The sequence below is a fragment of the Rhea pennata genome, chromosome 15, assembly GCF_028389875.1.
Source record: "Rhea pennata isolate bPtePen1 chromosome 15, bPtePen1.pri, whole genome shotgun sequence".
In the NCBI taxonomy this organism is placed as follows: Eukaryota; Metazoa; Chordata; class Aves; order Rheiformes; family Rheidae; genus Rhea; species Rhea pennata.
The window spans coordinates 12,621,459-12,645,636 of NC_084677.1; positions in this window are offsets into that span (position 1 = coordinate 12,621,459).

Consider the following 24,178-nt stretch of genomic DNA (forward strand, 5'->3'; position numbering starts at 1 on the left):
TTACAGATCCTACGGTGCTACCTTTGAGATTCTCTTCAAGAGTCTACTGGTGCTGGCAGAAATTGATTGACTTAGTTTCAACAAATTTCTTCAGGGATTCAGGAAAATAAGGGTCATCTTATTTTAAACAGAAGGCTGAAAACTTCATTGGCCACCCCATCCTGTATATGGCAGAAGACCGCAACCTAGCTAAGAGAGGAAAAAAAGCCTCAATATGAAAATAATTCTCCTCCCCTTTGAAAATTCACAGGACTCTTTTATTGTGTTTTCTGGCCTTTTATGTTGGAGCAGCCTTTTCTCTGAAGTGGACAGCTGGCTGTGGGGACAGCAAACTTCACTTTCAGACTAGTGTCACCCACTAGACTGCTAATTCACAGAAATAAAAAGGACTGATCCTGTTCAATTTTCAGCCTCTTTTCATTTAACACTGATGCAACATCCTCATTACTGTTCCCAAATTTAAACCATAGATTATCTTTTGCTAACTGTTTCACACAGAGCATCCTATTGAAAGAAAAAAATTGCAAAAAATTTCATGGAAACTGATGTCTATCCAAAACAGCTCAACTATTTCCTCCTTGGACTCTGCCAAAGCAAATAACCTGTGTCATAAGATACTGCCCTGCATCTCAGATTAGAATGAATCTGCGACAAGAGACCGAAAGAAAGTAGTTATAGACCAATTATTGCAGTTCTAAAGCAGAGGAACAGAAAATCATGAAACTGTGTTTACATCACCAAATATACTTTAACATAGACCTTCACCTTATATCTTAGAATCAAAATGAAATCTAGACCCTTTGGAGACACAGCTACCCTGGTGACTCCCTATACATGCAGAAGAGAACAACGTTTTTCTTAAGTGTGCCACTGCGTAAAGGAGACTAAGCATCTTCAAGATGTAACACACTCCTCAGCACAGAGGACTTAAGTCTTCTTCTAACAAGACTTCTTCTAAGCCTTCCTATTTCTCCCTTAATAATCTTTCTTCTTGTTACCACGTGCTTCAATTTTTATTTGCAATTAAAAATTCAAACAAAGTTGATCTTAAAACTCCCTTAAACACCTATTCAAACACCTCACACAAAATATATTCTTTGGCCTAAGTGGGTCACAAATCAATGTGCAGCATTTACATCGAGTATCTACTGTTTCTTGTGGGCTGTAGCAACTTCAAATTGTAAAGAGCGAGTCAAGGCTGTTTTGTCACCATTTATTATGTTGATTGTGCATTTATTCCTCGAAGCAGGATTCTGCTTAATGTTCTGTGCTTCAAAAAAAAAGCCTAGCAGCTGGTGTAAATGAGTTATAGACCCATTTGCCACCAAATCAAAGCCCAGAGCCAGATCAAAGCCAGATAAAAAAATCATTTTTGTCACAGACTGGATAGCTTCTTCTCTGCCCTGTAAATAAAATTGATATTATTTCATCCAGCTTCTATTTTCTCCTGATCAAAATATGATTATGTCTAATGCTATCCTGTCCAGGGCACTGAAGTTATACGAGATGTGAAAGCTTATTGATGTATTCAATTACTGAATGCTGCTCTATTGTCTGCTGAGCAGAGCAGCTCAGTTATCGGTTCTTTAGAGCTGTACATTTCTGCCTAACAAAGTCATAACTCCCACAATTACCTGCCTGATGGATGGAAAACAGAAATATCTCATGAGCCCAATGCTGTTATCAGCTCTTCTCCATCTCTGAAATTGCTTTATATTAATGAGATTAGGGCTGTGAAAAAGGTATCACAATTTAATTATTTATATTTTTCCTAGTATGGTAGGAGCACGCTCATGGTTCTTGATCTGCATAAAGATTTGTCCACAGTACAGAGCTTTCTACAGTGAGAACCAAATGGGCAGATAGGCAGCGAAACAGTCTCTCTCCGAGCTTGTGTAGCTAAGGCTTATGCATCTTTTTTACCTCCTTGTCTTGACATCTAACCCACCCAAAACAGTTGTGAGAATCCTGCACTGAAAATACAGGAGAAACCCTTGAATAACCAGGCTGAAACACACAGGCTAAGCTCTAAAGAGCTAGATGCATCAGCTGCAAATATTCTTACTATTTATGAACATACTGAATGTGAGTGACACTTCTCCCTACAGCTTTCCAGCAACACCCATCATCAATACTTCGTAATGGTACTGAGCAACGAGCTGCCACATGCAGAATCCTCCTCCCAAATGCCAGTGCATCCTCACCTGTACTGGTTTTACTAGGAGCTCTAGCTAGAGGTTTTATGACCATTATAGTGTTCCCCCTCCCCTCTTGGTGTTGTAAGAGAGTTCCTCAAATGGAAACAGTTTATTTTGCTTCAATTTACTCTGATAAAATAGACAGGAGGGGCAATTTCCATACTGTTTCTCTGGGATGCTAGCGTTGCAGTAAGCATTGAGATTTTAATGTAAACAGTATGGCTGTAATGTGATGAAATCTGTTGTGTGAAAAGCTGTTGAGACTGGTTCCATTTTCATTATGTTACACACACACACACAAGCATTTCAGATTAATCATCGTTAAACACAGCAAGTTTCAATTCCACAGGCAAAAAGCTGTCATGAAGCAAAGCATGTGAATATGACCCCATAAGTACAACGGTCTGAAAAAATCTTGTTCCAAATTAGGCTATTTAGAAATGCTGTTACTCCCCAAAGTGATCCAACAAAATATTTAACCAAAGGATTAAACCTGCTCTCCTTAATGTAATAGGTGATCTCTGCTTGGTTCAGCGCATGGTGTAGTTTGATGCAGAGACTCTTCTGGCCTGCTAGAAGTGATTAGATCATTTAGCAACTCTTTTTGGCACTACCGAGTGCACATCAGATGCAGTTGGTGACATTTAATTCATCATCCTCAGCTCCCAAGAGGCAGAATTATGGAGCTTTTCAGAAGTGACCGTGCAGCCCTACGTCCTGCCTCTCCTCCCACCTACTTGCCTCCATCTCTCATGCTGGCAGCCTTTCAAATGGAAAGGGTTAAAATGTCACTGCCACACAGATGATTTTCAGCAGTATTTCTCCCTCTCAACTCATCATCCTATGGCAGTGTGACTGCTGTCACCCTCCTTTATTATATATAGCAGACAACAGGAGTAATCTTTGGTTCAGAGATGACAGTTCATTTTATAAAACGTTAGCGCAGTGTAAGCAGTGTTGCTTGGCATCACCAGCGCATAGATTGAGATACTTGGACCAGTGCCAGATACAGCCACATCTTACTTTCAAATCTCAGTTTTTATAGCTGCATTAATACAGTATTTTTGCCAGGGTTCATTCTGCCATAACTCCTATTCCAGGAGGTGCCTGGAAGGACCAGAGCACCTAGTCAAGACACTCAGTTCAGCACTGTAGCCATTACCAATTCTATATCAAGCTCCAAGTTTAAAGCTTGACAAACCCCCAAGGTGCCCCAAGAGAATGCTACATGTTGTAAATGTATTTGAGCAGTACCAAATTTTGTCATATGAAGATAAGCCAGCATTGTGCAAGAACGGAGAAAGAAAGTGCAATTTTTGGATGAAAGCCCATGAATTCCGTCAGCCAAGCTGTACATCTAGGGGGCAGGGGTTAATTCTGCTCCAAGGTTAGTAGGAACCCACTCCTAGTTTCAGAAAAGCTACCTCAGAACAGTTCATCCTTCTGCCTGGAGTGGCCCTGGGGAACTTGATCCCATGGCAAATTAGGGAAGACCTCAGGACTGCTATTTCTTGAATCACAGTTAAGCTTTGGCATGATCAGGAAGCTACAGGATCTAACCTGCCACTGCATTGGCTCGAGACACACACAGGCCCTAGTAAATAAAACCAATAAATTCCAGGTCTTCCACTTAAAAGGGAGTTATGGTCTCCTTTATTCAGCAGGAAAGGCACAAAGGGAAGGTAGGTCACAAGGCTAAGAATATAAATCCATTTAGATGGCACATTGACGCTGTTTTTTTATATTACAAGGAGGACATTTAGGGAGGTAGATCTATCACATCTATGCTGTATTTCATCAAGAAATCAAACAGCAAAATAGGCATTTTCAGTTCAGAATAAAGAACAATAGGTAAGTCTTGAAGGATAGCTTTGAAGACAGACGTCTGTATTTTTTATTTAATGATTAATCACTGTGGACCTGTACTTATTAGCTACCTCAATTACTGTTTTCTTTTTTTACTCAGGAGTCTAACTCTACTGTAAATAAAGAATCAAGATGGTTCGTTGGTATTTGTTTGGAAAGCATATGTTATCATGTGAAGTGGAACTACTTATGACATTTTCAAAAAGCTATGAATAATCACACATCATTAGAACTGTTGATTGAAACACTGCTTTGCCATGACATTTTCAATCTATGACATAAGTAAATGCAAAATCTACCCAGCAAAAGTAATGAAAAAAGCCACTCAAAACTCTCTGGAGTATATCCCAAACTCCTGTCTTCCTTTCACCTTATCCTAGATATAAAATAGAAGAAAAGCCTGAGTTGCTAGCAAGGCCAATAGCAAAACTTCCATTCATCTTGGTGAGATCAGGTTTACTCCAGTTGCAGTCATTTCCTAAGCAATAAAGAGAATATATGGTGTCTTTGGAACAGAGCTTAAGGCTCCTTTCTATCGCATGCAGAATCTTTCAGTACTGCTACGTTCTTTGCTTTAAAAAGCTGCTTTATTTCACCAGATTTAGAATATCACTCTATGTTAAAAAAGAAAACAGTAATTTCATGTACTGTACATACTGGTAATAAATCTGTTTACAGAAAACGTTAAGACTCAGGAGCAAAGAAAAGAATAAGAATTAGCTAGCACAGAACCTAAAACTGGTATAATAGAATATGGAGCAGTTTCCTTATGTATAGGATGTTGTGTGTTGATGGATTGATCACCTCTGTAAGCAGTAGCTACCACATACAAGTTTAACACACCCTTAACGCAGGCTGCCATGCCAAATGGCCCAGAAAACCATCTTCAAGGACACCAGGATCTTTCTTACTTCCAAAAAGGCCCACTCCAAGCAGGAAACCACTTATCTAGGAAGTGGTCGTCTTCCTAGCTGGTTTCTTATTCACTAACAGGAATGAAACAAAGTAGGTTACACAGGATAGTGTTTCATATCCTGCATGCTGGGCAGTGATATTTAAAGAAAGTTTAATTCTTGTAAAACTAAGCTGACTTTTTTTATTTTTTATTACAGTGAACTACTTGCAGAGATGCTGTGTGTGCAGCTAACACTGCAGCTGCATACACTCAGATCACAGCCTCTTTCAAGCCTTCCTACCTGCAGCCTCCTCCTTCCCTCCATAGTCCATGTGGTAGCTTGGAAAAAAAAAATCAGTGAAAAACATGATCCAAATTCCAGTGGAAAAAAGGCCTCTTCCTATTGGAGCTATCCATAGGGGAGCAATCTCCACCTTGGCTGTAAAGTCTCTACCCTCTGCTATGTATTTTTTCAGCCAGCATCCAAAATACTCTGGAGCCTAAATTTCACCACTGAGAACATCTGCCATGTAGGATTTTTGTTTCTTGATTCTATTTGTCAATCCTATTTCTGCATGAGAACTACAAGCACTGACTTTCCCATCTGGTTTCCATTTAGGCTTTGTGGTTTTGAGGTGAGGGGGAGGCTGGATAAGTGAAGAAAGCAGTTTGTTTGGTTGGCTGTTTACCTTGCAACAAGTTCAAAGATCCTCTGCAGTTGCCTGTATCCCAACTTCCTTTCATGCTCAATCACTATTCCAGTCAATCTTAGTCTTACTGATCTCCCTGCAATGTCTCCATGAGCAGGCCAAAGCTTTGAGATGAAAATGGCTGTCCACACACATACGTATCCTGAAGTGAGCTGGCCATGGACACCATTAAGTCTCCAGGCTTTAAGTCCATACACTTCTGTCCTGAGGAGCCAAGACTAGGTATATTTTTTTTAAATAGAAATACAAACCCTGTTTTCCCCACGTTGAAGGATACTGAGCCAAACTCTAGTCAAGTTAAAGACAGAGTAATTTAGGTTGGGTGATATCTCTGGAGCTTATCAGGTCCAACGTCCCACTCAAAGCATGACCTGCTGAGGTTAGGCTGCTCAGAGCCATGTCCTGAAGTTCCCTTAAAGCCTGAAGATGTTTACAGCCTGAATAACACGTGTGGGTTCTCATGGAGCAGCAAACATTGCAATGAGGACACAGCATCTGCCAGGTTTCAAAGGGAAATACTAGAGCTTTGCAGAACAATTTGATTTTGACCTTAAGAAAAAACATGCTTTTCACTAGTCTTTTTGGCTAACTTTCACAGGAAAGGTTGATCCAAGACAGACAACTAGAAAATACCATTTTGAGCTGCTGAAAGCTTGCCAAAATTAACAACAAAAAAAACATGGTCCACGTTACTTCCTGACTGAGGTTTCCCAGTGTTGCCATTTTCATCCTGTATATGGGACCAATTTGTAGTCTACGACAACATTCCCCTCTATAAATCTGTCAATATTATTCATTTTCCCAACTGATTACTCTTTCTGAAAGAGACATTAATTAGTAGCCTTTCCAGTTAGATCTTAAATTCTATTACAAATTCAGAGTCAGACTACTTTTCGGTTAGTTGTTTTTGGACACAAGTAACAAAGCTAGAGGTGTGTCCCGTTCTTACCTGTAAATAGGTGCAAGATAGCACAGTCCTTGAAATAAGGGGGGAAAATGAGAAATGCACAGACTGGAATAAATCCTCACTGAGGCTTTCTTTATACAATTCATTCTGGACCTAATTCAAAATCTACTGAATTCAGAAGAATCGTATTAATTTCATTTGGATAAAGCTGTGATTCATGAAAGAATACTCCTGCTTCCAAACATGGTCTGATTAAGGTATAGTACATCCACATCCCACAAGCAGTAAATAGAACAAAAAATCTGCAAGCTGAAATTTGTTTACAAAAAATACGCACTGAATGTCCATAAATAGGTAATCCCTTTGCCGAAATAAGGGTCACTTCACATCACAGGGATAGAAGAAAGCTAAATTCATGAGCAAATTTATTTTCATTACATAGTTTAGCTAGTTCTCAGTATAAACTAGCTGGGCATAAATTGAGCTGCCTGAGAGTTCATTTGACTGGGAGTATTTCAGGAGACTGCACCAAATCCATAGCTTTTGGCCAGGCAAAGCTGAGCTTTAAAAACATAACTCCTTTTTTCATAAAAATTCCGTCTTTTCTCCAGAACATCACCAAGCAACACAAGCAGCAGAGCTTGCACTGACATCTGGAAGCAGATGGGTAGTGGGCAGAACCATAAACGCCACATAAACATCTGTTATACAAAACAGCGTCAGCGTGCTGTATTCCAGGGAAATATCACACTGCCCTCCTCCAAAACCCAGCCTGGCTCCACGCTTGCTGGCGCGAGGACGGCAGGCAGCAATCGATCACAACTAAACCTTGGCAGCGACTGCGCTGCGCCCAAATGGCTGGTAATTGTCTCGTACAAAAGCGTACGAATTCCGCAGAAACGCTGCCCGAGATGCTGGGGATGCGCAGAGCAGAGGTGTCTGCCCAGGAGCTGTCAGCTGCAGCCCCAGGCGTTTGCGCCTTGTGCACACGATACGGCGTTGCCCTGGGTTGGCAAGGGCTCTTCAGGTCTGCCCGACTCTCATGCATCTTTAGCATATTCATTAAAAAAATTTGGACCGGAGTTCTTGCACGTCTGCCAAACGTATCTGGTGTGAAGGTAGTGACATTAGTGGAGATACTCATTTTGAAAATTAACCTCTCAAGCTTCTGCTGTTCAATAAGATGTTCAAACAACCTCGGATCTTGTGCCGTCCACAAGATAAGTGAAACACTTTATTCCCATTTACTTTAGTTGTGATCATGTCGTTAAAGCCAGAGGTGAAGGCTGAGACTTTTGCAGTTATTTACTGACGGAAGTTTTGGATGTTCAGTTTGTCCCCAGACAATAGTCTGATAAAACAGTCAAAACATCTCTTATAAATACTGCTCCCAGCAAGCTACATGAATTCTTGGGTTATTCAGATTAATTTTTGAAGTGCACAATTTTTGTTCTAACATGCAATCTATTATTTAATGATGTAAAATAGCAATCCCAGGACACTAAGCTACTATTAATTACACATTTTGCTAGTTTAACCTAACTCATTCTAGTAACCTCACTGGTAGTGGCAACACTGTTAGTAATTAAATACTGTCCCAGAGGTAATTAAAAATATTAACAATACTAAATAAGGATACAGCTATACACACTGGATGTCCAGTTCAAAGGACTAAAATAAGTCTTAGAAAAAAAACCATGAAATACACTTGGATTTTAGAAACAGTGGAAAAGATTTAACACAATAAAGGAATTGAAATAAGTTGTAATATAAAATGGAGCCTGTAAAGTGTATAATGCAGTTAAATCAACATATGTGTTCCTTGACTGTTCAGCTATCGCTTTGCTAATGCATCCACAGCGCTTTCCAGAGGAAAGCAGTTATTGCTCAATAGCAGTACCTTACATTGCTGCTTCTGTAGGCTAGATATTCATAGACATGAAATCTTTAAACTCATTTTACTTAACTTTCACAAAATTAGAATTGAATCTCATGGCAGATCTGAAAAACATCTAAACCTGCTGTTAAGTCCCCCCCACTCCCATCTAACAATGTAAGAGAAAATGAGTTCAATAATTACATTTGTGTTGTTTGTGCATTTGACTCAAATCTCTTGTGGTATAGGTGGTCATAATTCTTAAGGCTTTAGAGGTTTTACAGTGTCTTCCTTTTTACACTGTGATATTCCACTCTAATACTTCTTCCCAAAATTTTTCAAGTCAGGTATAATATTCCTAACTACAGAGCTGGTTTGAAGGGATGTAGTTCTCAAAGAAAAGAGCCTCTATTAAAATCACAGTATTTGTCAATATTAGTAATCATCATTAAACCTGAGCAAAAAGCTTTTTGGATGGAAACCTGGATTTTTGACCCAAAAGAATATTTGAGAAGAATGCAGCTTTAATTATTTCAAAGGCGCTTTCCTCAGAAAAAGCCAGCTTATTCTGATGACTTTTGGTTTTCAAAAACAAGAAGTTGACATTTTCTGCAGGAAGTACAGCATTTTCTGATTAGCTCTAATAGCCACCTTTGGGAGATGCTGCAATTTATCCCAGCATTTGAAGTAGCTGAGTGTCATTAATTGCTGCTCACTAGGGTATTAAAGGCACTTGGTACCTTGTAAAGATGGGAGCTGAAAAATCAGACTGCAGGCCAGAATTCAGCAAAACACTTGAGCACGTGACAACACAGCGCTGAGCAGGAGCCTGTCTAAGCACATTCACTGCTTGGCTGAACCAGAGTTGTGGTTTATAAACCCCAGCAGATTTGTCAGACCAAATGCTAGCTTGTGCATCTGATAGTAAAATACGGGTCCATTTTTTCATTTTTCTGGTTTTGAGCTCGGCACAGTGTTCAAAGATATAAAGTGCTGCCAGAAATTTTCCAGATTCTTCTGCAGAACCTTTTCTGTTGCTTCAACCCGCTTCCTCACATCAAACTAAAGATTTCCCAGCCTAGTGCTAAAAAGGCAATCCTGTTACCCAGACAAACCACATCTTGATAATGCCAAAGCTACAGCAATATGTAATTCTTGTCAAAAGAGTCACTTATTTCATTTCCCATCCACAGCGACATGCTCTCTAAGTCAGTTTCTGATGAAAACAAATGAAGATAATGATTCATCTTGAATAATAAAGCACCTGCAGCTGTTTTCCACATTCAGAATGATGGCTTATCATTAGCAGGCACACTTACACATTCCAAGCACCCCACATGCCTTGCAGGTAGGACTCCAGGGTCTGTGCCATTTAGCTGTGCCTCATCACTTCCCAGTAACAAGAACATCAAGGATGCAGCACATACATCACCCGAGTCTGGATTTGCTCTAAATAGTGCCCTCTGAATCAATCGCTTCCACCTCCCCCCAGAAAGTCAATAGGAAGGATTTCCTTAGACTTGGATTATGTAAACTCTGTAGAGCAGAACTGCCTTTGAGTTTGAAGTACACCAAGTGCACAAGGAGCCTGGTCTGCAGCTTGACACTGGGGTCAAGACCAAATCACTTCAGGGAGGCTTTTAAAAGCAATTTCACATGCACATATCCCACAGGTTGGCAAAACTTTAAGGACCAGCTGCAGGGTTTCTCTTTTTGTTCTTAACCATCCCAGTGAACTGAGACCTACACACATCCTCCTGCAGAGCTATGCTTGAAGCAGCAGTAACAGTGGGGAACTGGACATGGGGTCACCCTAGTCAATTAGCATGGGAACTGAAAGTAGCTTTGACAGTGCAGTTATACAGGGAGCGACTCAACTTGGTTCAAAAATAGATTAGCTCTTTACAGAATACATGAGAATAAATTGCACAGGAATGAGTGAGATTTTCAAAGGAGTTAATGCAATAAAATATCACAAAGCTACTGTGTGACTAGAAAGGATCAATTTGTAACAGTGTAATTTACAATTTAGGAAGTTCAAATAATTATACATGAATCACTAAAATATTCATTAAGAAAACAAGAACCCTTTACTATATAAAATAGCTTTAGTTTTTCCAACAATTCCATAAACACAGCCAGGTGAATCAGCTACCTATCACCATTCAAATCTTCAGTGATCTATTAAGAAATAAAAACTCCATGCAGCTAGTGTTTCACGGGGATGCTTCTCTGAGTCAGCATTATCTCCAACGGCAAAATCAGGAGTCACAGCTCCAAAGCAAAGTTAACAGAAGATCAATTATTGTAATTAACAAAATCAATAGTAGTTTAACAATAATGCATTTTCCCTCCTAGGATAAACTGTGCTGCATTCACTTGGCCTTAAGCTCAGAGAGATCCACAGCTGAATACAGTGACATTAACATAAAGAAGATTCAGGCCATCAGGGCAAAGAACAGAAGAAAAGTCTTTCTGCCAATACGTAAGTTAATCCTTTCCCCCAGGTCTGACATTCTAGCTCTGCCTTGCAGGGGCAGTAATCAAAGGGAAAACGCTAACAGAGCCAATTTTCACTGCCCTCTGTGGCATCGCATGCATGCACATTTTGTTCTTTGATTTACCACCAATCCAGCCCAGTAATTCATGCTCAAAAAGAGATAGACCTGCTGTAATTCTCTGAGCAGTAGTAACTCTCTTTATTTGTCCCTTAGCTGGGGCCCTGCTCATTGCCTCATTACACAGAGAATACGCTTGCTCAAATCCTCGCTCAGATGTTTTGCTGCAGCAGGGATAGATTTCACCATGCAGAATTAAAGCACAAAGTCCGTGGTCCTGCTGAGGAAGCACCAGCCCTTGCTCTGGTTCCCAGTGTCAAGAGGACATCCCTCAAGACAGCCTAGGAACAACTCCCAGCACAACACATGGGCAGCTGCTTCAGAGCTCTTTAAGGCAGTTGTAGTCCCAGCAGGGTGTTTTCCCACCCTCTGACTTCCAGAGGGCACAGGTTTGGTTGTGGTGCTTGAAGGGAGAGGGAAGAAGGGACAACAGCTCCAGCACCAAGCAAGGAGATAATTAGAGCCGTTTAGTTACTGCATTTCTGGGCATTCTGCACAGCTCTTACTTGTCCTATTTTCAGTTTATTTCAGCCAGGAAAGCTAAGCTTTATGCCTTCTTCCTATCCAAAGGATATTCCACTTCCTTTGCCTCCACTCGCCTTTGCCCTCTCAAACCCGTCCTCTCCAAGAAGAAATTCTCATGTGCATGATAGAGGACACCTTATGGCCCTACCTGTTCAACAGCCCTATCTCCACCCACCTGGGGGCATATCAGAGCATGCTCCAACGAGACAGTTTTGTATTTGCTGCATACTGTATACTATGCATCATCATCTTAGTCTACCAGTGCTCTCCCCTAGAAAACCTCAGGAATGAAGAAGGGCAACTACCTAACGCTGTCTTTGGCAGTGAGAGGTCTTCTGTGCAATGGAGAAGTTTGATTCACATCCTGTACAAATTTAGCAGTTTTTCCCAGGCAGCTCCAGTGAGGTTGTGGAAATGCCACCAGACAAAGGAGCAACAATCTGCAGATAGCAAGATACAGTGCTCCCTTATTGAAGGGCCAGTTTCAGAAGCTGGTAGATTGTTTGGCTGCATTTGCTGTCAGCAAGGGTGTGAGGCAAGAGCTAAGAGTTTATGCTCTATTCAGTCTGACAGGCTCCCGGTAGCTCTTTCCTACTTCTTTTGTCTTCCTCCTCAAAGGGAATATGGTAGTTCTGGAGTTACTGATTGGCCTTCACCCATACCTCCTAGGTGTTCTAGCCTCTGGATACATCACCAGGGCTCTTGCAGCAGTGGACCAGCGGCTGCTATATTCTTCCTAGAAGAGCATTGGCCTCCTGTTAGCTTTCTGGGCAACGGATGGTCAAGGGACTAAGAGTAGCCAGAACATCCTGTTTCAGGTGTTAATCTAAGCCACTGTCTCTGATCATTATTTGTGTTACCAGAGAGATGAAGTAACCACTGGCCTTCTCTACTAACCTTCCAGGACCACCACAAACAGAATGGGCAGATGAGTGGGGATGGGCTCCTGCAGAGGGATGAAGGGCTTTGAGCAGGACCCAGAGCCCCTCACTGACGTTATATCAAGGCCTGCCTCAATGCTGGGAAAGCAGTGGGGCTTCATAGGCAAGACTCTTAATCCAGGTGCAAGAGTCCAGGACACAGCACCCTGATACTTGGAAATAGCCACAAAATTCACTCACATACTGGAAGCAAAACTTATTTGCAATGACACCAAATGCTAGGGCAGATACTCCTTCCTTCACTTCTTGATGAAAAAAGCATGAAATCATAGAAAAATAGTGCCTGAGATGTAGTCTAAATTGTGTCTTCAATCCCATCTCAGGATCAGCTTTGTTCCTAGCAGATGTTTGTCTAACCTATGCTTTAGAAAGCTCTGGGGATAGACATTCATACCCTGCTTGGTTAGACTATGCATAAAAATTAAAGAGATTTTAGGTAATTGTATGCAAGCCTCTATAGCAAGTTTTGCAAAGCCTGTACATGGTGTTACTGCCACGTTCCAATATTATTGGCCTTTACTTTAGCTGTGGTTGCTGAACTAATACGAAATTCTGACTGTATTTGTGCAGCCAGTGGAAGCACTGGGAAACAGTAAATACAGTAAGAGCACACCATCTGTGAGAGCACCAGGCAAGACTGCCAAGGAAGAAAAGCCTTGAAGAAATGTTTCAGAGTGGGCAAACTTTGCTAAGCCCTTCATTGCAGGGATCCCAGAAGTGCTTGGAAGCCAGTGTGTAATATATCAAATAATGGCCATTGAAACAAGACGAGAAAGGAGAAAAGCACAGAAAAATATTTCTAAAACTTTGCTTATATCAGTGAGTTTTTCTGCTTTACAGACATATACCATGTTACCTTGGCTTTCTACACAATCTGTCAGAGATTAAAGTTTGAGGTATTTCCATACAGTTTCACATGTCTTTTGCAGGACCTCAAGAGCTGTCATTCTACAGCAGCACAGAGAAGTTTTAAGGACTTCAGCCTTGGCTGAAGTATACCAAGTGCAGTGCATCTCATTTTCATTCCATCAGCCTGTACACTGACGTTACTTACCAAACAAGCAAATTTCAGGATAAACCAGAAAATAACCAGGTGAAGAAAATACAATTCAAGAAGCACTTTTGCAAATCTGTGCACAGTCTTCACGATCCTGACTTCTTTCAGCCAGACAGATGGTAAAACTCATATGCTCCAAAGTAAACATCTCAAGCAGCTTTGAGCAATTAGATGTTCTTCCAGTGATTCATCTCACCATCACCATCCAAAGCACATGAATGTCTCACATGCTGCTCTCATATATACAAAATAAATGCATGGCAATATAAGCAGCTAAAACTCAGTCAAGCTCTGGAACAATTCATCCCTTCACCCTCAAATAATTGTCACCATTATTTTTAATTGGCCCTGAACAATCAGTAGTTCATATGATCAATGCAGAAGTAAAGTTCTGAAGCACTTACACTACTCCAGCATCAGCGTGCTAGTCTCATTTGTGCTCATGCTGGCTCTTGGACTAGGAGCAGTAGAGCAGAAAGACAGGGCAGAGAAGATGTGATTTTTTTTTTATGGCCACCCAGACTTCAATCATGAGTTTCATTTTTCACATTTCAAGTCTCACATACATCAGCATTCAATTCCTAGCTCTTTTACAGATTTTCAGTACAGCTGCAACCAGATCATTTTATTTCTGACTCAGTTTCCCATACATGATAAAGAAGCTAGTTTTCAAAAGAAGTCATTAAGATAAAATAAACATCTGAATTGCTAAGTTATCATGATGGCCTATATAAGCAGGGAAATAGCTAGGCCAGTGCTCATTTAGATCAGGGAATGTAGGGCATATCAGCTTTCTATACCAAAACAGGCAATTATTTCCAATCAGAATATTGTTTGGGGATTTATTTTTTTTGTTTTAAATCTTGCCATTAATGACTTTTTTGGAGGATGTTCAATTTCTTGAGGTAATTGCAGAGGTTTCTTCGAAAACTTAATTTCTCCAAACGAACGGCTAGTTTCAAGACTAGTGATTGCAATGCTATCCTTCACTTAGAAAAAGCCATTTAATTATGATCAAGACCTACCTCTCAGCTCTGAATTTAAATTAAGGTTGGCCACAATTCTAGAGTGCAGTTACTTCTACAATGGAAGAGATCTTGCTACCCACAAGAGATACAATTCTTTCTATACCAAGAATTCATGTTAGATAGTTGGTATTTAAAACAATTCTCATTAGAATGGATTGTAGCATTCATGTCCTGGAAATGCAAAGAATAGAAACTAACAGATTAATGCATGCAGAGTACCAGAATGATCCCTGCCTGGTACCTGCTAGAGTAAGCCTCCCACAATCATTTTTGCTTTGTTCAAAGCTCTAACAAGGATGTGTTAGCTGAAAAGAATTCACCAAAATTGCCAAGAATCCTAAACATGCTTCTCCCTACCTGTGTAATGTGACATAGATAACAATGTGCTTAATTTTGTCTGCTCCAGTAAGTTCAACACTGTCCTATCTTTCTCGCATTACCTGCATACAAAAATCTACTTTTGAAAGTGTAGGTAGTCAATATTTACTTTAGATACAATTTTAATGAAAGTATACCATAAAAATATAAGCCTGCAACCATAAAAGCTTAGCTTCCACAATATTAAACATTTGAAGTCAGGTAGAATCAGATTTCATTCTTCTTAACTTCAGTGATTTAAAAGAAAAATTTGAAGTGATAGCATTTATCATGTACTTTTCTAAACCGAGAACACATCAAATGCTTTGCTGTATTTCAAAGCTCCTGTGACAAAGCCAAGAAACAGACATTTGCATGGGAAAAGTTCTGCAGAGGAATAATCTTACTAACGCCAATAATTCTACTAGCTTTGTCATAGCGACCAATGAATAAAGGACTGGACATTATAAACATTCCCTTTTTACTACATTATCTATTATCTACCTTGAATACATCCACCCTATATTCCATCTCTAAAAAGAGATCAACAGCTCTCCAAAGATCACAAAAACAATTAAGAAACCCAACGCGTGCACTAGCTGGTTGCGCGGTGAGTAGACTCTTTGATGCAGGAGATCACCTTGGACCAGTATTCCTTTGATTTCATTGCCCTTGACTTTGGATCAGCAAGTTAACATCTGTGCTTCTGTAAAACTGCTATTTCATCCTGGTTTGCTGCTGGAACACAGAATTATAGGATCATACGGGATCTTCAGAGGTCATAAAGACCACACAGACAGCAATGAAGCATGAACTGTATTTGTGTCATCTGTGATCTAATGTCAGATACTTCCAGCCATAGTGGCTCCACAAGCTCTCCATTTGCCTATCAAAGTTATTCCAAGAGATCATTCAGTTTCTCCCCATGAAATAGATTACCCCCCCCCCCCATTTCATCTGGCCCAAAATGCAACAGCAACAGGATAGCCTATGCAAGCCACCAACCTTTCTGCTGCCTGCCTACACCTTTTACAATCAGTAAATTACATGGATTCTACATATAAATACATGAACATATAAATCAACAGGTATGCCATCTGAAACAGGTGTGCTCACACACAACTTCAGGGTTGTCCTTAACCTAGTGGGAATATCTTGGGGAAAGGTATGCCCATCCCAAAGGAAATTAGAAAGGTACAGGAGTTTCAGCACAATTTTGATGCAAGTTCTGTCCCGAAGGTCAAAGCCTCTTAAACTTCTGAGTTGGGTGCTTTCATACCAGTGGACAACCTTGAGATGTCTATACTGTCCAGTCATGGTCCTGGCACAGTGAAATTATGGGATATGAATAAAAAAAAGTGCAAAACCAGGAAACGAATCAACATGCAGAAGCATCACAGAGGTCCATCATTCACGTGACTTTTGGTGGCATTAAAAAGTGAGAGTGCACTTAAGATCAGTCTGCTCTGAAAACATATCCAAAAGAGCCCTGGCATCTTGCAAGCAGTTGTATGGATGGTGCCAAAATGACCTAATCCTGAGTGGACTGCCATGTTATATGGAGGAAACATGATTATGCCCATTTAGCATTACGTTTGGCATTACCCAGAGGATACCTTCCAAGCAGCCTATGTAAACCTCTCCAGTAAAAGCTGGATAGAGTGGTATGTTGTGAGCTTTTAAATCACACTAAGACTTAAAAGCTTGACTGAAAATTTGGCACTGAGCCTTTAGAATTTCAGTTAGTGATTCACTGCATAAACAAAAAGCACCTCTAAAAGTACATATTTAAGTGTGACTTTAGTTCAGCTGAGAAACTAAAGTCTACTTCTGCCAGATTTTAGTCAGCTTCAAAGCTTTAAATCAACGTTAAAGAAAAATAAGTTGAGATTTTGATCACATAGTATACTTCAGAAACATTAGAAAGGTCGTGACTTAATTCCAATCCACTGACTTCCCTTGCAATGAAAGCATTGAATTTGGGGACAAAATAGTACCTTTATTGTAACAATCAGTTTTCAAACAAAGCATTTGATGTATTCAGTCCAGCAAATAGCAAGTTATGGTAGTCCATTTTCAAAGTATTAAGAGCAATGAAGAACTGTTTGAAGATCACAGTGCTGCAAAGGAACAGAGGCTTCCAGTGTTCCTTAGCTAGGGGGAGTGGTACAAAATTCAACTACTGAGCAATTGCTTCTTCAAAAGAAGAAAAGAGACCATGTAGTCCTCTTGACTTTTCTATAGAGGTGGAATTCATTTAATTGCATCAAAGGAAACCAGAGCTCTCATCTTCCTTTCTGTTAGTGACTTTTGAGAGGGAGCAGAAAGGAAGAGAAATGAATTGGAAGAGGGATGTAGAAACAGTCCTGCAACTCAGAAAAGAGATGATAGGAGTGGTGGATTCAGCCTCTTCAGCTTTTCTTACTATGCTTTAACAGTTCCTGCATGAGGGTAGCTTAACCATTACAGACCAGCAACTCATTTCACATCCTCTCTTTCCGTCTATTTTCAGAGTACATCACCAGGAACAGTGCTCTTTCCCTCACTGTTGCACAGCATCAGACATTGCCAAGACTCTGCTCATGCACCATGGCATAAAACAGAAAGGAGTCTTTGTTATCCTGAAGACTGATGATCCATCTGCACAACTCAAGAAAACTCTGCAGTAGTGCCCTGTTACACTGCTCATACTTTTCTGTGTAAATGATATCACATGATAAATGATATCTGTGTAGATGATATCATGTAGATGTTATCATGTGAAGCAGCTAACATTACGTCATTGCTCTAAAGAAAATAGTGATTTTAAGAGAAAAATATTCTGTCTTATTTTCTTACTTTTTAAAGAGTGAATTTTAGTTAAAAACACTTCAGTGAGCAGCACATGACAAAACTACAGTCCAAAATGTGAATTTCATAATTCAGAACTGTTCCACACAGCTGCCCATTCAATACATATAATTCATTACCAAATCTCATGCCTGCTTGCTCATTGTGATGTACCAGCAATGGGTTGGATTTAATTTAAAGTGGTATTTAAGTGGCCACTAGACACATTTAAAAATGAATCTTTGGAAGTGTGGCTAGACAAAGTCCAATTAATAGTCCATGTCTGTTACCTAAAGATCTAATTCCATTCCAACATCTGTTTTGCATTTAACAGTAGGTCACAGCTACAAAGGTTGATGAGTACTAGCACAAAACAAACCCATGTGAATATTCTCCTTCCACTCAAATAGCTATGGATGAGCTATTAATCTCATGATGAAATTAACAGGGTACTTGTATTATTTTAAGAAAAAAGATAGTCTTTATTTTATATTCATAGTTTGCTCTAGGGGCAGAACATCTCGAAGAAAGATCTAATGACATACATCCTGAAGCTGCCCTCTTTACCGCTGGTACCTTTGTACCATTACCTACGTTATAGCTGATACACTTAACAGTTCTGCAATATATGCAAGTGCAAATAAATGTTATCTTAAAAAACAATTTTAAAACTGGATTAAACTTCAACAAGACATCTCTTCTGCAGTAAAACGGCCTACTTCAGTTAGACTGAGATAATCATTCCACTCAAAATACACACCCCAAGTCTGAGCCTGCAAAGAGTACTACTACAGCTTGTTTGTAGACGAGGCAAACATAGAAAGAATAAAGCCAAATTTTTACTGAAATTAAGATTTGGAGAATTAGTGTAAAATAAAAGACAAGTTCTTGCCTATTTCTGTTCACCTGTGGAATTCACTGAGGGCAAAAATTCCTAATAGTTATTCTGTGTGCAATTATGTGATAGAATGAGAAAATTTTTCTGTACCAACAGCTCCTCAACATGCCTGGATTACTAAACAATATTGTGAATGCAGTTTAAATTCCAGACCTGTTCCTTATTTTTGGGAATACCTGGCAATTGCCTAACAGAATAAAACAAAACTCTCTATATTGAAATAAAGCTTCAGCATCACATTTTGAGAATATGTGAGGAGTAGAGCAGGAGGCAGTGTTGTCTTCAGAGATGTAAAGCATCAATGTAACAAACACAGACTGACAACTAGCTGGATTTTTTCAGTGTTTGGAACAATCCAGTGGAAACAAAGGGAATTTAAAGCCTGGAATTGCTTTTCAACGTTGTTTTCCAACTAGAGCATGAAAAAATAACACAAAAGAGCAGGATCTGTTCGACAAGATACAGCACCATCAGTCTTGGATAAAACCATTGTCTGTTTAAAACTGAATATATTATCAAAATGACTGAAGAGAATTCTAATGCTCTTTGTTCCATCTATCTGCATCCATGCTACTCAATTTTTCATTCAGTAAAATTTTACAAGTTTAATGACTTTTCCTAATAATGTTATTGAGGATTACTGTAAAATTATCAAACAAGTAATTGACAAAGGTTTTTCCATAGCCCATGTCTTCTGACAGACAGAAACAAGCCAGAAGACAGCATATCACTCACGCCTGGCAGTCTGAAGTTGAAGACTCAAGCTTCACTCTGCAACTGCTCATGTATCAAGGGTGTAAGAGTAATTCTCTTTAATTTTGGCCTCGAAGTCTGAGTCAGTGTGTGCACAAAGTCTGCCTTGGCTGATTCTGTTGCAGTAGATGTCATCCTGTAATGACAGTCTAAACTAGAGTTTTATAGAGAAGTTTTTACAATTACTTTTGATTCTCTTCACTGAAACTTGAAAAGAGTTTACTCTTTCTACTAAGATATCCTGGACTACCAGCTGCTTTTGTACTAAGACCATACTACTGTCCCTTCTCTGTCCTGCCACATGCTTGTTCCCAGCACTCACTATGGCTCCAACCTCACTGACAGCTGGGACAGTTAAACCTGGGTACTCATTCCTTTCCCTCCTCACATACATGCCACTTCTACTGCAACAAAACCCCAACAGGGCAGGGCACTTCTGGGACGTGCCAGTGGTGTGAGATTGAGGAGCCTGTTAGGAAAGCTTCTGGTTACACTGGATACATCTAATCTGGAGGAGCTAGGAGAGCTGCCCACATCCTGTCTATGTCCTGACTCCCTATTGGGGGAGGCTGTGGTGCCATGAGAAGTTATCTCAAGGTGACAAGAGACATCACTTACACAGCACAACATAGGTCTTCCCACTGTAATACAACCGCTAACTCAAAATCAATGTATTGGTAGGGAGAGTCAGTTTTTACTTCAGCCCACTGCACAGTTGTCCCAAAGTTCACTCAACAGAAAGTGGCCAGCTGACTCACAGATGGGAATGCACTAACGCTCTGCAGGGATTCCTCAAGATCAAGAATAAAGTAACCTTTCTACTCCCCCAAAAGACAAGTTCTTCTTCAGGAACACTGGAGATAAGCTTCCAGTTAGTCTGGCTTAGCAGAAAGAAAATGCAACGCTAGAGCTGAGTAGAAAAAGTGGACACGATAGTGATCTCAGCTACATAAGGTTATAAGAGGCAAATGGTATATCTTCATAAATAATGCCAAAAATATTTTGTCTTTAAAAAGCTTGTTGGCACTTAGTAGATAAATAGAAAGCAATATCACACAAGGCTAATCTGATTATTTGCAGCTGCACTGCTTCATTATCTGTTGCTTTCTAGTTTACATGAACCTTTCAGGACATGTGGGTCACGATCACATATGGGGGAAAGGGGAATAAGCTACTCATTCCACTTAGCTAACTTACAGAGAGTTTGGAGACCGTTAGGCAAGGCAGGGAAGGCATTTCCAAAGAACAGAAAGACATCAAGTATTTGAAAGGAGCAGTCTTTGTCATTAAGTTTAAGAGATATTACATGACAACTACATGGCCAATCTGAATTCTTTGCAGACATTTATGTATAGGCAGATATAAATTACAGCATATTCTGGTACAACATTAAGCTGACAAATTATACTAATACAATATGATTTCAAGGTGTATCCAAATTTACAGCATGTGTAAATTTCTCAAATAGAATACGATGTTTGCTAATATGGTACGATCTCAGTTAATATGATCAAATTATGTCTGATCATACTACATTAGTAAATGTCACATCAAATTAGTCATTTTGAGAATTATAACGAGGTGCAGAAAGCAACCAAAAATAACTTTTCCAACATAAGCAAGCAGCGCAAAAACTGAAACCTGAGCTAAATACCAAGCCCCAAGGGAAAGCTTTTTGAATCCAAGGTTAGCTGAGTTTTCTCTTCAGTCTGATTTCAAAGTGCTCTCATATATGATTTAAATCATGGTTTGACTCATGGTAGACTTATCCAAAGGTCACTAACAGGGCCTGGAGATAAGGTCAAGAACCAGGAGAAGCTGTCAAAATTTATGTTAAAAGGTGGTTTGTTCAAGGGTAGTCATCTTTCTGCATAGCTGTGCTCCCCACAGTGGTTCCAGGTAGAAAAATTCACTAAAATCCACTGTTGCCAAGTTCTGAAAGAGTGTACTTTAAATAGGAAATTGCTTAAACAGTTGTCAAGCTTTCTTCCTTTAAGGTGTCTTATGTTGTAATTAGTCAACGCTCCAGGCCTCAATATTTTATTTTTTTTAACCTACTGAAACTGTGTACCTGTCAGGTATATATTTGGTAAAATATTTATTTGCAAACATAAAAAGTTTGGTTTCTTTGAACACAATAGGAGCAAAGTTCCTTGGCTCAAAAAGCGCCAAGTCTGCCCTCAGCTAGCTCCTTAGGCAGTCATCCCTGCCCATAGGCTTTTTTTCAGAGCCGTGATTATCTTTTCCTCTCGCTTCCAACTTGCTGTGCCTCCTGCAGATTTCCTCCTTGTTGGTACATCTAAAGGCAGGGAAGAGCTCTTGAAACACCCAGATTAGAGCTGACCTGTCATTGAGCGGGGTGGCTAAGCAGGATGTCCACAATCTCAAAGCCTATCCTAAAATAGAAGGCTGAAAGCAGTCCTGTCAAGCCTTGAGGGTGTTTCTCACTCCCTTTCACAAACCCTTTAACAAGGGAAAAAACTGGTATGTGTCAGCAGCAGCAAGAGCAGGAATCTGAAGGCATGTCCAAGGGTCTCACGTTCCCCAGGATGGGGAAGTACATCTCTGCGAAGCCTGACTGCTGCTAGCTCCACATTCACCAGATAGAAGACTTGTGACCACATCAGGTTCAAAAGCAACAGATCCCAAAAGGTTATTTTGCCCAAACCCTATAGACTTGCACTTTTAGTGCAAGCTGAGCAAATCAGTGCAAGCTCTAAGCAAGAGGTATTATTCTGTGCTTAGAGTTTAAGGAAGCACAGGCCGAAGTGTTGGTGAATACCTAGGTTAACAGCCCATTTTTTTAAAAAAAGTTACAATAAAAAATTGAACAAAACATCCACTGTTAATGAAAAAATAATATTTTTTCATTAGTGTTTAATATTAAATTTTGTTGATTTAGTATACACTGGCTTATGCTTCTAAGAGTGTTTTCCCCACAATGGCTTTACCAATCCCTGTTGCTTATGACTTTTGTTTGCTTGGTATTTATTTGTTTTTAATCCAAGCTGTCTGCACGAATTTTAACTCAATTATGGGTGTTTATATATGGCAGTCCGTTCAGGGACAAAGTTGTTGATCCCTAGAGAAAGCATTGTTCCTATGCTGTCTGTATTTCAGCAGATTAGGTTTAAAGCAGACCTATCATCAAAATATATTCACTACCAAACAAGCTTTACATGTGTTTTGGCTTGAATAGCATTTTAATAACGGACCAGCCCTTTGTTATTAGTAATTACAAATACTTCTGTTGGATTTTGGTACATCAGTAGGCTAGGAACCTTTTGTTTTCTTTAAGCTAATTTCTACATTATTCTGCATTTTCTTCTAATCCTTCCCATGTCCTAGAGGATTTTAGCAGCATTTTACTGTCATTCTGTTATGAAACTTGTTTTCCCTTGAGCATGTGGCAATTTCATTAGGTACCTGAGGATCATATAAAAATCAAACAACAACAAAGATCAGCCAAAGAAAAAAATATTTCTACTTAGCTCAAGACAAAAATAAAAGCACATTGGAGGAGGAGGGGAGAAAAAAAAATATAAGGAAAGCATTATTTGGCATATTTTGTTTAACTCCTTGCTAGCAACACGCTGTGTGCAGTGCAGGCAGCCTGGCAGCTCGCTCCTGCTCCGCTCCTGAGGCCTTACCAGGCAGCAGGCATCCCCCTGCTGCTGCCAATAGCAAATGTAGCTCTTTTAAAGGGGATAGTTTGCTATTTTTGTAGAGGTTCCTGTAGCTCTTTCACATGGGAACACATGCTGTATTGTACAGCAGTGTCCTTCCTCCACCTATCCACTCTCCAAAAAACATTTCCTTCTGGCACACTGAACACAACCTGAAAGCAAATCATTGCAGAAAGCCAAGTGCAATCACAGAGGACTGGACTGGACGACCAAGGAGACTTCTGATTTTGCATTTCTCCAGGGAAATTGGGTCAGATAACCTTGAAATACATGCAGCAGTCGCCTGCCACAGCCTCCCCCCTGCAAATTCCTATCTCCAAGGGTCTCAAACTGTATGGAACAGCCCAGCCATCTCAACAGGATGGAAATATTTCATGATTTTAACAGGGAAAAACCTAGACTTCTCATTATATCAAGCCTAACAAGAGGTTCCTTCTCTTTGGGACCTGTTTATTACATGCTTGAGTGGTTCCTGAAATATTACTCAGCTGCATGTGGACATGGCTGATGAGAGACATTTTACTGACCTCTGCATGCAGCAGCCAAGAGCCACTCTCGCTATCACCTCATTTGTGTTCATTTGAAGTAGTCATCCAAATTCAAGAGCTTCAAAGTGTAGTGCTTCCATGTAAATACATGACCCATGACCTGACTCTAGCTTACTTCACCTAAAAACAGGTGTAAATTAGCAGCAAACTACTGAAGCCAGCTTTCGGCGCAGCGTCACTGTACAAGGGTTTCAGTGTACATACGGGTTCCAGCTAATTAAGCGTAGTTCAGCAACACCAATACAGTAAGCAGCACAGTGAAGCTGGCAACAAAGAAAAACACTTGGCAGAGACTGTATGTGCTGCTAGTGATATATGAACAGCATTTTAATCAGAGCCAGGTTTCCACGAGTCACAAGCCCTGATCACTTGGCTTTGGTTTAGGTCTTGGGTCATTTTTCTGATACATGCAAACCCATCTCAGGATGTAACACTACTATGATTTCCCACATGCCTGCTTGCAGCCTCCCCCACTGGAAAAAAAAA